Here is a 14,542-nt window from a genome sequence, read left to right as displayed (position 1 = left end):
CATTTGCATATTCTTGTAGTTCTATATCAGCCCACTTAAAATATTTACAGTATGGTAATCCCTAACAAGTGACAATAAAAATTTAAAAATTGTTAGATGTACGTAACAGTGTATGAATCTATTAAACACGGAGACATTTATTTGGGTTGTAGTTACCTTTGTATTGTACTTTGGACATCCTAAGAAGAGTCGTCCTGGATTTGCCTTAGTATTTGAGTATCTCACTACAGCTTGAACCTCACAGAAGCACAATGGAGGAGCGAAAGTACGTTTGCCAACAGATGAAGAAGACAGTGATGACGACAGCATTCTAACCTCAACCATAATCACAATGGAAAGGCACACATATCAACAGAATTACAATTAATTTTTTCAGAATAATAATAATAACTTGCAAAGATTAAGAAAGCCCTTTCTAGGCCAGAAATAAACATCCTTGGTAGTCAACAGAGGGCAATAAAAAGATCTCATTTTCTTAACGAGATTACAAATATGAGGGAAACAAATAAGCAATTGAACATGTAATCATATCTCCATTCTAAAGGCGAGCTTTAAAATCTAGACTGAGATCTCCTTGCCCTTGAAAATAATCCAAGCACAATCTACTAGATATACACCAGAAAAACTACCACAGCATCATTGCAAGCATACAGTAACAATTGATTGAACCATAGGCATTCTTGTCTACCAGGACCATAATATCCATAATCACTCATAAGTTACTGATACAATTTAAAAGAAACACCACGTACAGATTCAAATCAGGATGCTAAAACAATTTTCATGCCCCTTAAAAAATTGTACAACACATTGAAAACACCATTATACAGATACACGAGAGCTGGCTAATTGGAGCTGATTGCATTCCCCACCTTGAACAAACAACTGCTTCAAAAAAGAATTGCCTGGTTTTGCTTCATTCTATTTCATTCTTACTTATGAAAAACAAAAAAACTTTTACCATCTTTATTGAACAAGAGATTCAAAAACACATTAAAATGAATACTCTTTTCCAAGTTAAACTGACAGGTCCTAACACATGAAATTTTTTGAGAAAGACTACCAAGAACAGGCTGATGTGCAAAGGGAAGGCGCCTCATCTCCCTCTCATTTGCAATATTTATTGACCATGGGATGCAAAAAGACTTATCAAAATGAAAAATCCTTTTTTCCAAGTTAAGCTGATAACTTTCCTAAAATGATTAACATGGACAGGTCAATTTGTGATGGGAAGGTCGAGGCATCTACCTCTCCCCAGATAGCCACATTTCAATTAGATGCACACTCAAGAAGGATGTTCTTTTGGATAAGTACTCAATCACGATATTTGCAAAGTCATTTTACTATTTTTAGTACGAACAAGGGCAAGCCCATTCCAAACCACTTAATGGGCCAAAGGAATCATTTGATTGATGTTCAACTCACACCATGAATCCAAGGATATAATGCACAACAAAGGTACAGAGTAAATTACACAAGTACACCCAAACAACCCCTAGAGATTTGTTTCAATTAACCCATGCGCTGAAAGCAAACATGTAGTTGCAGAAAGGTAATCAAATGCAAACACTTTGTTACCAATTACACTGAATTTGGCACTCATAATCCTCACTCAATGTGAATTTTCAAATGTAACTCTCACCATTTTTGTAGTTTTTAAGTGTTCATTTAGCTTTCAGCATTCACAAAATAAGATCATGAGATGTCACAGGTTCGACTTCCCTTGGGATCAAACTGCATGAACCCAAGTGATAAGGACGAACTTGTGTGCATGAGCCCCATGTCACAGGTTTGATTCCCCCTGGGATCAAACTGCGATTTAAGTGGGAGGAAATGGCGGTGGGTTAATGAATTCATACAATTGCAAAGTTGCCATTTAGAAATTATTTAATTTTTATTGTTTTTTGGGGCATAGGCAGTTGATTTATAATAGTGATGGGTCATCTCTGTTGTGATTTATTTGGTCATACAGATTATGCCTCAGCCTAGTAATTCCTCTTTCTTTAAATTAATCATACTAATCCTTCATTACAGCAGATTAAATAAGAATCATAAACCCAAATTTCTTTTACTGTCAAATCCGACACATTCACTAGTCCAATCATGATCCAAGCATTCAAAAGGAATACAATGCATGTATATCGGATGGCACAACCCATTCACTAGTCCAAGCATGATCAACATAAAAAACTCCAAACCAAAATAGTTGAAAAGTTAAACAAAAGCAACCAACAAAATAAGGAAAAAAAATGCATAATACAAAAAGAAATGTACTTGCCTTCCACTTGGACTGGACATGGGCGACTGTCTTCCTTGTGCCTTGATGAAGGATAGGGGCTAGGGTTAGGGATGAGGGAAAGGGGATGGTTAGGGTTCGGCCTAGATTTAGGGTTAGGGTTTCGAGATGAGGGAAAGGGGATGGTTAGGGTTTCGGGATGAGGGAAAGGGGATGGTTAGGGTTCGGCTTAGATTTAGGGTTAGGGTTTCGGGATTAAGGGAAATGGGCTGGGTTAGGGTTAGGGTTATGGTTACGGTTTCGGGTTAGGTCTATTGGGTCATCTACGAGGGAGGTGAGAAGTCGGGATGAAGGGAAATGGAAGACCTTTGCATTTCGAAACACAGAGAGGAAGGGGCTTCAGGCTTCGCTAGAGAGAACGTAAACGGCTTCAAGGTCTTCGCCAAGAGAGCGTAAATCGCTTCAGGGGCTTTGCATAAACACAGAGAGGAAGGAAGGGGTTCGCGAGAAAGGGGGAGAGGTGTCTTCGAGGAAGGAGAAACATAGAACATTCGAGAGGAAGGAAGGGGTTCGCGAGAAAGGAGAAAGGGGGAGAGGGGTCTTCGGGGGAAGGAGAAACACAGAATGTTCGAGAAAACAAAAAGGAGAGAAGGAGGGAGGGCTAGGGGCAAATGGGTCAAATACAATCAAATTAGAACGGCGTCATTTTATTTTTCCACGTCAGCCGCCGATTGCAAGCTGTTTACATACGCGACTGTAAGTAGCGTTTTTGAAAAAAAAAACAAAGAAGCAGCTTTTCATTTTTGGATGGACGCAGGATGCGCTGAAAAGAAAAGAAAAGGCACGCAGGACCGACCGGGGGAGCTTGCTTTTGGTTTTTGGAGAGATTTTTTTTCTTTTTCGTTTTTTTGGCCTGGGACGCAAAAGGCCAAAAGCAAAGGTCTTTTTTGGGTTTTTACGAAAGACGCGCTGGGTTTTTTTCTCGGGACGAAGCCGCTGCCCAGCCTTTCTCTAGTGCCTGTCATCTCCATTGGCTTGCTCTTTTTATTTTTTATTTAATTTTAATTTGAAATTTATGGTGTATTTTTTAGATCTTTGACTTAAAACTATTCAATTTGGGCATTTTTTTTCCTGCTTGTTTAACTTGATGCTAGTTGGTTTCTTGCTCTTTTAAGCTTCCATTAGATACGTATTACAATGGTTATGGATTGATTTTAAGAATTTTATAATTTGAATACAAACCTTAGAGTTTTATTTTGAGACTTTTCAATTTTCAGCTATTATTGCATAAATTATTTTCTAATTTAGCTTAGTTCATGGCTTAGTTTTATTAATATTTTAGTTTTGTTGCATATTAGATTGATTAAATGTTAATTAGGACTTAATTCATTTCAATTTATTAATTAATTTTCTGATTAATTAAGATTGTTTAGCTTAGTTGGTTCCTTGATTGTTAATTTCAATTTGTTAGTCTCTTACATTTCATTTTGATGCTAAAAAAATATAAAAATATTAATCTAGTTTGCGACTAGTGTCCTTTCATTTCCGTTGGACTCTTCCATTCATTACACATACCACCACTTTTATTTTCTCTTTGTGAATATTTTCACCATTTTAAACAAGTTTGATTTTAAGCAATTTTTCTTAAGGAAACGATTTAGGAATTTATTCCTAATTATTACACGACATCCTCACGCACTTGGAACAGCCTTTATGCTGCTCATTTTTTAGTGAGTCAAGTTTTTAGCGCCGTTGTCGAGAAATAGTTGTTTGACGTTATTTTTAAACTCGTTATTTTTATTTTTATCTTTATTTTCATTTTTTTATCTCAATTGTTTCTCTCACTATCTTTATCTCTGATCACACATTTTATTTGTCACCTACTACTTAGTTGCTTGAACCTTATTTTTGTTATTTGGACTGATGTTTCATGTCTTGGATGAGAGACAATTCACATAGGTTGCTTAAAGTTACATCAAGCATTGAGATGAGTATACACAGCTCAGAGATAGATACTTATTATGTCGCTTCTACAAGCGAGAACACTGAAACTAAACAAACCATGGCTACACCTGCACCACGCACTCTTAGGGATTATTTATGGCCCATTACACATTCATGCATTGTTTTACCTGAAAATGCACCTAATTTTTCTATTAAGCATGGCATGATGTTAGTGTTACCTCAATTCCACGAGATGGATTTTGAAAGTCCTTACCAACATCTGACAGACTTTGAGTTGACCTGCACTACTTTTAACAATAGACCCATTACGGATGAATTTATTAGACTTCATTTGTTTTGTTTCTCTCTAAAAGATAAAGCAAAATTTTGGTTTTATTCTTTGAGGCCTAATTTCATTTCTAGTTGGTCTAATATGCAACATAAATTCTTACAGAAATTTTTTCCTTTTCAAAGAACTCAGTTGATATAAGAGCAAATCAGCTAGTTCAATCAGAGACCTGACGAGACTTTCCAGGTTAGTTGAGAAAGGTTTAAAGATTTGGTAAACATCTGTCCATATCACGGTTTTGAATCCTGGAGCCTGGTGAATTATTTTTACACTAGTCTCACTTCATAATGCAAGCAGTTTGTTAAAACTATCTGCAATGAAGAATTCTTTAGCAAGGAACCTAATGAAGCATTGTTTTACTACCTTGCCGAGAGCACACAATAATGGAACACTCAGACTGATCGAGTTTCGTCGACAGCACAACCACTGAGGGCTATTATTAGTGGGGGCAAATATGAGCTTAAGGAGGACACTGATGTTCAAGCCCGAGTAACTGCATTAACTAGAAGAATGGAGGTCATGGAGATGAAAAAAGTGAAGGCCGTAAAAGCAGTAGAGACATGTTCTCTACGCACTGATTCGAACCACAAGACTCAAGACTGCCAATGTAACACCCCGTATTTTAGTGTATTTTTTTAATTGAAAGATTTTTTGTTATTAATTTAAAAAGTTATTCTCTTATTTTAAAATTGATTGGATTTTTAGTGGGTTATTTTTATGTTTTTAATTTTTGTGAAAATTATTCTGAAGTGCTTTCTTATAATTGATTATTGTAATACATTTAAATTATTTTTCATATTAAATTAGCTTATTATTGGGTTTAATTATTTATTTTCATTTTAATCACTGCGTTTGAATTATTTTATTTCACCTGCTGTTTTAAAATCGTTTCCGTTGGATCATTTTTGTGACCCAAGATGTGAGGATTGGATCTCATTTCTTTCCCTACATTTTCTCTTTCCTCTTTTCTTTTCTTCCTTTTTCTTTTTCTTCTTTTCTTTTCTTTTCTTTTTTTTCTTTCTTCTTTCTTCCCCTGGCTCTCCCGCGCGTCGCAACCCCCCTCTCTCTCTCCGTCCGTTCCTTCGTCCACCCAGCCCTGCCGCCTCGCGCCGCCGTACGCAACACCGCCCGACCCACCGTCCTCCCCAGCCACCAGCGACCACCCCCCTGAAATCTTAGCCCCAACCGCATCGTCGTTAGCTTCCACTCCTTGCGCCGCTACGCCGCCGTCGCGCCACCTCCGGCCACCATCTTCTCACCACATCATCATCAACCTCCTAACAACCCAATGGACCCAACCCCACCTCCGATTTGTCACCGGTGAAGCCCCACCATCAATATTTCCATTTTGGGTGTTTTTGCACTTCAATCGCCTATTGCGCCGCCACCCACGGCCAACCACCACCACCACTAGTTTCACCGACATCCCTAAACCCTACCCTATCAATCTCAGGTCTTCGTTTACACCCGTTCAAAAGTGGGTTTTTGAGACCCACAGCCACAGTGCATTTGGCACTGTTTTGTTGCTGCGTTGCCGCTTCTAGCACCTCCGTGATCTTTCAAAAATTATATTATAGCATTGTAAGTATTTTTCCCAAAGAACTTTTAAGATTTAAATGTATTTCTGCGCTAATTCATATTTACTATGAATTTATTAGTTGTGCCAGACTGAGTCCGAGGAGTAAGAAGATCGGTTGGATTGGATGATGGAGTTGTTTGTGTGAGATTGGTTTATGCTATGAAATTTGTTGGCTGATTCGAGTTTAAATATTGGTGTTTTGAGTTTGACGTTGGTCATGATGAATATTGATGATTTTTAAGAGGTGATGATATATTTTTGGATTATTGGTTTGGTGTTTTAGAAATGTTTAGAAGGGTTTGTTGGGGCCTTTTAACATCTAGAAGTGTTGAGATATTTTTTTCCTGTTGTGGAGTTGTGAACGGAGAGAGAGTAGTGTGTAGTGTCATCCTGGTTAAATTGTTGACGATTGCTTGGGAGTATGAGCTGCTGAAATAAGTGTGAGTTAGTGATAATCGGAGTTGACATTGGTTTTGATGCTTGTATTGGACAATACTGAGATTGGTATAGAATATTTTTGGGTCGAAGTGTGGGCTGTCCAGATTGTTATTTGGTTGTTTGAGTTGGATTAAACTTGCTGAATTATGGTCTAGAAATTGGGTCTTAAGTTGTCTAAGACCAATTTTGTGTTGTTGGACTTTAATATTTAGTTTATATTATTTTTATGAATAGGTGACGAGACGGATAGAGACCGTATTCAAGTCATAGATAATGCGCTGCAGGAGTCAGGTAAGCGGGGTTCCTATGCTAGGCCTTACACGAATTATTTGAGACTGAGGTTGATTTTCTGAAAACTTTGCATATTTTTGTGGTGAAATGAGAACTTGGGAAAAACAAAACCAACCTCGGTCGTTTATTTGCATACTCATGAAATCTGTACGAAAAAGAGAAAAATATGTTCTGACATGCATTGTGTAGACATGAGCTAAATTCTGTCGTGTGGTTTCTGAAATCTGAAAAATGAGCGATATTGAGAATATGAAAAGTTGTGCATTTATTTGAAAAGATGTTCTGGCTTTTGTGTTCAGTGTGTGTAAACTGTCTGATTCTGTTTTGATACTCTGTATTATTTTGATATAACATCTGAAAACCTTTGGCATGGTGTACTGGTTTTCGTATCTGACTCTGTCTCTGCTTTGCTCTGCTCTGCTCTATTATGCTCTGCTCTGTTTGGGTTGGTACCAACTTCTCTGTCTCTGAGTGCACCCACTTTGGAAACAAAGTGGTTTTATTGTGGTCTTTCCTGTGTGCACACTCGGGACTCCGAGAGGAATAAATGAAAGATTTCACCTCTGTCTCTGCCTGGTTTGGCCACCGAGGTTAGCACAAGCCTACCACGGGGGTGAAACATGGTCTATGCTCTGTTTGATGCTCTGTTTGGATCTGATGATGATACTCAGTTTATGTTATGCCAAAGTATTATGGGTTTTACTTGTCTTAAAACCATCGCTCTGTTACTTTTGAAAGTATGTTCTATTCTGCATGATAACTTTGAAAAATATTTTGTTCTGCATGCTATTCTTTGTAAATGCTCATGTTTGCACTCTAGCATATGACTTCTGCTTACTGAGTTGTTGATAACTCACTCCCTATCATTATAATATTTTTCAGATGATGTGGAGAGTCCAAATGAGAACCTGGATTAGATTGGTGAACGTGTTTAAGCTGAGGAGATGTTGTTAGAAGAAGGACTTCTGATTCTGATGTTCTTAGTTATAATGTCTTTGAGTTTTATTTATATCTTGGGTTTCAGTAAGATTTATGAAATTATTGGTTGGGTTATTATGACTACCGGGAGATTTCGGACTCCTTAGTTTATTTTACCTGCAGTAATGACTTTGTGGAGTTTTCAATGTAGTTATTTAGAACTCTTGATATTGAGTTTTGCTATTAAAGATTTGAGTTTTATTTTAGTTGTGTTGGAACCTTATAAATAGCAAGAACTTCTCCTTTCCAAGTAATGTGAGATCCCATACACCACGTACCCTTATTCATATCATATGGGGTATCACAATCTACCCCCCTTAAATTCCCGACGTCCTCGTCAGGCCTGTCCATTGTAGGTGACATGGCTCAAGTCCCATATTTCTGGTTGGAATAGGCTCTGATACCATTTGTAACGCCCCAATGGAAGGCCCAAACAACATGGCCTATACTCCAAAAGGACTAGTCAATGATACAATTGGAGTCCCATTGAAACCTTATAAAGAGCAAGAACTTCTCCTTTCCAAGCAATGTGGGATCTCATACACCACCTACCCTTATTCATATCATATGCGGTATCACAGCCAAATATGCCAATATTTTAGGAGAATGGGTCTAAGCAGATGCAATCAACTAACTGGGTTAATAGAGCACAAAATCAGCCTTTCTCCAACACATAAAATACGGGGTGGAGGAATCATTCAAATTTCTCATGGAGGAATGATCAGTCTGTCCAGTCTCCGCCACCTTCTCAGCAGCCATTTCATCAGGCTGGTCCTCAGCAGGAGCTGGAAATTCAAAAAAGTGGTCTCTTTCACTATTAATGGTCAGCGCCTTAAACCTTTTATTTCCATGTATGATCCAAGTGGCGAAACTCTTTTTGTCCAGACACCTTGTGACTTTTGAGTGCTGTTTCTTTTATTGATTTTCTTTGCTTGTTTTTTTTACTCTTTGTTTAATTCCTTGTGTTGTTGTTTCTCTTTACATTGCTTTCCTTTTTTTTAGCATTGGGGACATTACATTGTTCAGTTTTGGGGAGGAATGCAAACCATGTGATGTAATGCTTAGAGCCTTAATGTGATTAGGCTGACTAAATAAATTGTTGATTCATAGTTCGATATTGATTATTATTGAAATTTATCAATGCATGATAGACAACCTTTCCTTCATAAGCATTCAGTTTTGACACTGAAGAATCATGGATGGTGATAGAACTTCTCTGATTTCTAGTTTTGGAAGTATGCTGAGAATGACTCCAAAATTAATTCTCTTGGGATGAAGGGCAAAACATTATAGGAGATAGCTATTCTTTTACCGTACATCTCATAGTTATTTTCGTTTACTTATCATCTGATCAGAATAGAGAGAAGTACACTGCAGGACTACTGAGTTGTGCCCTAAAAAAAAACATTTGAAGAATGAAGCCCATCTTGGATTTGCCTCAGTGGTTAGGGCAAACTTGGGAATGTGTGGGTTAGGTGCACGATCCTAGGTTCGATCCCCACTGTGCGAATCCATATCATGAAAATAATTTTAAAAAAAAAAAAAAAAAGGGCAACAGTAAGAGGCAAGTAAGGGCAACTCAGTGAAATTTCCTGAGTAAAGGGGCTAGAAACAGTTGCCCAAACTTTGGGAGTCGGGAAGTCAATAAATAAATGATTGAATGGCTTTTAAACAGAGTTGGTGTGAAAATTGCTAGACCCTTCAGTTTTGAGGTAGTGAGGATCAGTAATGATCAATCTTCAAGTGGAAGATCTTTAGGATGCTCAGTGATGCTTAAGGTATAAGATTGTAAACTTCCTAGAGTTTTGCCTAAATCCAATGTGGAAAAGATACTCAGTAGTCCCTTGATGTTGGTTACATTGACTTAAATTTTTTAGAAGTAACATCATTGTGATTGAGAATTCAAGTTGGCTGGTTGGTGTGCTTATGTGTGAAATATTGTTTGATTGCAATATTCTGTTCAATTCTTTTTCATTGTTTTGCTAAGAGACTAGCAAAATACTAATTGGGAGTGTGATTGAGCTGAATTATTGCATATTTCATACATTTAGAACCAATATATTTCAATTATTTCATGACATTATTATTGGTTTTAGATGAAAAAATAGTTAAGAGGTATAAATCCAAGTTGTGATTTAAATTGGTTGATAGCATGGTTTATACTTAATTTTATAACTTGTGATTTAATTGAGCAATATTTATTCACATGCACAACACATCTTTAATATTTTATTCTTCTTTTTTTATTTTTATGGTTTCTATTTTTTCATATAGGCCAAGAGACATGCATTGATACAAGAGGGGAGAAAAAGAACCAAAAGAATTCAAATGGAAGGAAAAATCGAACTCACGCACACGAAAAGTGAAGAATGCGGGAAGAAATGAAAACAAGTCAAGGAACCCAGCATATTTATTTTCAGTTCCACTACGTTCAGTCGGTTTCGCGCACCCCGACTGACATGTCGGAACTTGTTTTTTTTTAAATAAATACAAATTGAAAAACACATTGAGAAGAAGACGACTGACTAATGCAAACCCTTGAGAAGCTCAACTCCATTTTCCCCCCGCATTCACTCCCCATTGTTTCTGCATATGCACTCGCCATTGCCACTCAGGTCAGATCTTGGGTTTTTCACCTTCGCCAGCACATACATCTCTCTCTCTCTCTCTCTCTCTCTCTCTCTCTCTCACAAATTGTGGGTATTCTTGGGTCAACCGATTCCTCTCTTCTTTGTAAGTATCACCATTTTGTTGTTCTTCTCTTGGTTTATTAGCAGCCAAACAGAGCAGGAAATGCTTATTGCTTCATTTGGACAATTCAGAGGTATACAAATGTGGGTTTATTCCTTTATTTGTAATTTTTCTCAAGGACTCTTCTTGCTAGAGATTTTAGATTCTAGGTTGTTTAAACAGACAATCTATGGTGTGTTGTTGAAGTCGTTGATGAACATCACTGTGCAACATCTCCATATATTCATCAGCAAGATCTTTACCGCTGCACAATTCATTAATAAGATTTTCGGAACCACTTCTACCATATAATTGAACTGCATTTTCGACTACATAATAGAAAACATTTTCGGATGGATTTAGTTGCTCAATCCTCTGAGCCATTTGTTGGAGCTTGATCTGGAAGTTTTGTTCATTTTGTTTGTCATCCCTACACAACCTTGGCTCATTATAGTGCGATTGAGCTTCAACTCCATGGCAGGAAAAAGCTTAGATGATCCACCTCTGAGGATTTGGGAAACAACGAGTATCATTTATTGAAACATCCTAGGCAAATCAAAGCCACCACCTTGGCCTGTTTGGTTATCAACCTATTGAACAACTTGATTGATTGTGTTCCTCATCTGGGGGCTCTGAGAGATCGTCTTGACAATGGAGCTACCAATATTTAACGATCGTCTTATATCAAGAAAAGCCAAAAAAAGCAATTGAAAATTTTTATCCTTCAAAAATGGGAACAAGGCCGAACGACAAAGAACGACAAACCAACAAATGTCTGAACCAATGTCTGAACCTAAAAGTATAAAACATTTGTTTGTTTGGAGAAGTTTTCCAAAATTTATGAGGTTTATCTTATAGTAGCTAGCATGAAATACGGGTAGTGCTAGACAGTCTAGCTCGAGAAAGCTTATACTTATACTCCTACCATTGTAGCCATCATTCTAAAATACTTTAAACTTTGTATTCATATCTTCCAAAAAAGCATCAGCAACCTCACAAAAAAGGCTCATTGAGCTAATTAATTTTGGTTTTATTAATTAATTTTCTGATTAATTTGTTTAGCTTAGTTGATTTGTTAGTTACATTTCATTTCAACACCAAAAAATCTAAAAATATGACTAGTCCACAATTAGTGCCCTTTTCATTTTCGTGACTAGTGCCTTTTTTCATTTCCGTCACACTGTTCCATTCATTGCACATACCACCACTTTTATTTTTTCTTTGTGAATATTTTCACAATTTTAAACAAGTTTGATTTTAAACAACTTTCCTTGAGAAGACGATTTAGGAGTTTCTTCTTAATTATTATGCGACATTCTCCGCTGCTCATGTTTTAGTGATGGACAGGCAACCCCACCCACCCATATGGGGGCTAAGGCTGTTCATCCAAGCTGATTTTTTTTATCGGACCGGTCCGAAACCCGGATAACGGGTAAGGGTTCCAGCCCAGGACATACCCGGGCCGATACCCGCATGATTAAAACCGATTTAATCCAGCCCAGGTACCGGATTTTAAATCTGGAACCCAGATCTAAACCCGGTGCCCAAGTTTTGTTTTTAAACCAACGTATCGAAACAAATATGACTTCTTCAGATCGATCTCTCTCTCTCTCTGCAACTTGCTCCGATGTCCTCTCTCACTCTCACGCCGAAACCCTAACCTCCTTTACCTTCATCCGCGTCGTTGTCTTCATCACCTCCGTCGCTCCGTCGTCTCCATCTCTCGCTCTCTCTCGTGTCATTGTCTTCATCACCTCCGTGGCTCTCTCTCTCTCTCTCTCTCTCTCTCTCTCTCTCTCTCTCTCTCTCTCTCTCTCTCTCTCTCTCTCTCTCTCTCTCTCTCTCTCTCGTCGTCATCAGGGTCCCATTCCGCGACCAGGTGAGGGAAATTTCGGTATTTTCTATAATGGGTTTGAGTTTTGGACTGTTAAGTGCCGAAACCCTAGCCTTTCTCTACCGAGTGCCGAAACCCTAATACTCTTATATCTAAGACGTGGCTTTGAGTTGTTTTTGCTTTTTTTTTCTAGATCTACTCTTAGATCTGATCCCATAATTTGCATTATATTTTCTATTTATTTGTAGATCTTAGGATCCTTGATGTGCTCTGATATCTGGGTTTTTTTTTATTTTTGGTTGTTTTTTTACTTGTGGAGATCTGTTATATAACTTTGATGTTCTTAGAAAATCAGTTTCTTGCATTATTTTGTGGAGATCTGCTTTTCAAACAAAAAAACATAGTTTAAGAACATAATAATATGGGTTTTTTTTAGGGTTTTCAGTGCTAGCATTTTTCTGGTTGAATAAAGTATATCTTTCACATGGGTGCTTGTTCTGTTTTTTGAATTTACAAGTGTTGGATAGACATTTAGATCTTATGCTGGGTTTGCCACACTTCTGGTTGTGGATTGCACATCATATGTTTGATAAAATGGTTGGGGCTTCTCATAAAATGCATTGAGCAGGTGATTTTTGAGGTATGCATGCATGTCTATGTCTAGGCCGATTGATTTGCTACAAACAGGGGTCTGTTTGGTTCTATCCCTGAGTCATTAATTATTTGATTGCTAGCTGCATTCTAGAAGGATTAATTATACATCATCCCTAATTTCTCGCATACACAGTAATATTGTGGAATATTATGAGTAATTTTGGACTATATATTTTTTCTCTAACATAAAGTTATGAACAAGTCAACAACAAAGCCGACTATGAGATAGCATATTTTTGTTTGTTCTTTTTTTTTCTCAAAGGTAAACACATGAAGGCAGAAGATTTCATATTGCTATGTTTAAGCCTTTTGCTTTGTTTTTCTCTCTGGGAGTCTTTTCAGGGTGGATTGAGATGTTTAAGCCTTTTGCTTTGTTTTTCTCTCTGGGAGTTTTTCTCTCTGGGATGTTGTGGGGTTACAAGCTATTTATCTAACTGATTTCCATGTCTTTTGCTTTATATATATATATATATATATATATATATATATATATATTTATGTGCAAGGGAATGCCGTGGCATGCCTCTGGTTTCTAGAAGCTCGACATGTTATGAAATTGTAATAGAAGCTCTACTAGCCAAGGGGAGCAGTGAAGGAGATCTGGTACCAAGTATTCCAGAAGCTCTTAACTGATGATGATCAATAATAGCTTGTAATTTTACGTTTTGTAATATAATGTATAAAATATCAAATAATGTAATATGTAGTAGTGAGTTGCATTATATGTTGCATGCATTTTATATGATAAATATTGAATTTCTTTTTTTTGGATGCATTTAGTTAAAAAGATAATTAGTTTTACATGTAAAAAATATGTTTTTTACAATTTTTTCAAGAAAAAATTGTAATAGAATATAGGCTTCTAGATTAAAAAAAAAAAAAAGTACTCGAGTACAACCCGGAACCCGAATGTATCCGGGTTCCAGCCAGGGTCATAACCCGAGTATATCCAATCTAGAACCCAGCTCGGATTTGAAATCTAGGTTCCGGACCTGGTATACCCGGATACCCGATCTGAAACCCGGATGAATAATCCTAATGGGGGCAGGAGGCAAGCTGACCACAATAGGGTCCCGCCCTACTGTTGGGAAGTGTATACATATATATATATATATATATATTTATAAATATTGATATAAATAAATATATACAATTTGTTGATAAAATTGAAAAATTAATTAAATTCGTTAGAGTTGTATTTATTTCATTTCATTGTCTTAGCCGTCAAGGTAATATAATAGTCATACTTAAACAATGTAACACATGTATTGCTTAAATATGACTATTGTAGTGCGTTAGTCTTCTATATAAAGATAGACTAGAAGATCAAGGTAATGCAATAAAGTGAATACATCTAATAAATTTAAATTAGTTTTAAATTTTGTTTGTATTTAGAAATTTTAATTTACAATTTATATATATATATATATATATATATATATATGAATCGTACATTAGAGAGAAAAAAAAAAAAAAAAGGCAACGGTGACAATTATTCAATTGATATTT

This window comes from Juglans regia, chromosome 13, assembly GCF_001411555.2.
Source record: "Juglans regia cultivar Chandler chromosome 13, Walnut 2.0, whole genome shotgun sequence".
In the NCBI taxonomy this organism is placed as follows: Eukaryota; Viridiplantae; Streptophyta; class Magnoliopsida; order Fagales; family Juglandaceae; genus Juglans; species Juglans regia.
Note: the sequence above shows the minus strand (reverse complement) of the source record.